This window comes from Fulmarus glacialis, unplaced genomic scaffold, assembly GCF_000690835.1.
Source record: "Fulmarus glacialis isolate BGI_N327 unplaced genomic scaffold, ASM69083v1 scaffold22506, whole genome shotgun sequence".
In the NCBI taxonomy this organism is placed as follows: Eukaryota; Metazoa; Chordata; class Aves; order Procellariiformes; family Procellariidae; genus Fulmarus; species Fulmarus glacialis.
In genome coordinates, this window is record NW_009220294.1 from 2,162 (window position 1) to 4,233 (window position 2,072).

Genomic DNA, 2,072 nt, shown 5'->3' on the forward strand with positions numbered 1-2,072 from the left:
CCCCCGGCTTTTTTTTTTTTGCTATTGCTAACAAGAGACAAGCATGATAAGCCTCATGTGCAGTGCATAGTTGAGAAAGATTTTAACAAAATAAGTGCAAGTATTCATTATCAGCCTATGCTGTAGATTTTGTACTTTGTGTACATATTACTCCAAGCAGAAGACTGTAAGGACTTCAGTATTGCACTGTAGATCTGACTTCTACACAGCAACGTAGTCTTGACGCAAGAGACATGGGAGAGAGGAGTTGCTTCTTTTTATAGCACTTTTCTAGTGAAACGGTTTTATTGTTGAAGATGAACAAAATATGGAACAGGAGATGCTGGAACGTACATACCCTTTCTTAGTTTGAAAGTATTAGTGTCTATTAATAACTGCTGGTTTTCTACATAAGATGCTAGAGAAGGGCCTGTTCTCTCAGCCATTATTTGTTCATGCGTTGCAGACTAATACACAAAGCCACGAGGTTTGTATCCATGTTAATATCTGACATATTTGAACAACTCTTACAATCAATGCTGGTTCCGATGCTCCTTTGTCTCCTATGTCTGTCTGTGAGCTGTTTTCTAGTCTCCTCAGGCTGTTCCTAGACAACGTAAGGGGTCAGTTAGCTCCGTGTGTGCCAGGGGAGTTTGCCCCAGTTACAGCTGGAGCCCTCACGCCATTTGATGCAGCAGAAAATCTTACTATGATTTCAGAAACCCAAGCAAGATCTGCATGAGTATTCGGTGCTGTCTGAAATGTTATCCTTACTTGCCAAAATAGAGTGTGGATTTGCCTAGCTGATACAAAGGCTCGACACCTGATTTTTCTTACTGGAGATGATATCCTGCAGGTCCCGTGAGCTTCCTGTGCTGGACCGGTGGTGCTGGCCGGCATAGTCCTCTGTGCCGCTGCTGTGTGTAACCTTCACTTCTCTTGCAGTCAGGGGTGATTCAGGCTGAAGGGCAGCTGTAGAAGCAGCCATAATGGCTTTGCTTGAAAATAACTCTTGCTTTTTCCTCTCTAACTTTGTGCATGGATTTTGATCTCTCTCTTCTTTCGTTTCCAAGCAGTTCTGCAATGCTTCTCGGTGGGTTGTTTTTAGCATCTGACAATTACTATTGCAAAGACTAGTTCAGTTCCATTCCAGCCTTTGAAACCCCTATAAGACATTTTTATATTTAAGCCTTTTTAAAATGTCATGAGACCTAATAATGTCTCTACAACTCCCACTGCCTTCATGGAGATGCCAGTGCAACGGCAGGGCAGCATCTATCTGCGATTATTCACACAGCTGCGATGTTCTGTAATGTATCGTTATCACTGCGGTGTTTTCCCTGTATGTGGTATGGAGATCCCTGAGGAGACCGAGTCCAGCAGAGCACAAGGAACAACTAATACGAACAAAACAGGCTCAATCCCTCCTGCAGAATCACTGGCAGATCCCCCAAGCTGCCTTTGGTGGCTGTGAGAGGAGGTCCCACGAGACTGCGTGGGCGATGGAGATGCTCGGGTGCTCCCGGCGATGCAGGATGGTGGTGTGGGGGCGTCAGCACCCCAAGTCCCAGACTAGCAGCCTAGAGCAGACTGGGAACCAGTGACGCCCGGTGTGGCTGCCTTTCATGCTGTGTAAATAATCTATGTTTTGGGTGTGCTAGATCAATTGCATTGTAAATTAAACCTGTATTAATAAATAAATTGTGTAATTGTGTTTGTTTCTATATAAATGAACTAGTCTGATTTTTGTGTGTGTGTAATCTGCCAGTCTTACAAGGGAAATTTATTTAAATTGAACCAATGCCTGTCAAGATGTTAGCTATTAAAAGTTCCATACAAATCTAAATTAAAGGGTAATATCTTCGCAATCTTCCAGGGAGCTATGTAGAGAATGACTATAGTTAGGAAGAGAGTGAAAAATACCATATTGCTTGGGGATGCTCGTTAATCGTTACGAAACATTCCACATTCCACTTGTAAATGAGTATTACTTCATAAACCTTGTATTCGGATCTGCTTCCTCATAACCAGGATCTGGTGGGTTTGTGTGTGCTGGGACAGCCGGTGGCATCATTCCTCTTGTGCTCTTACAG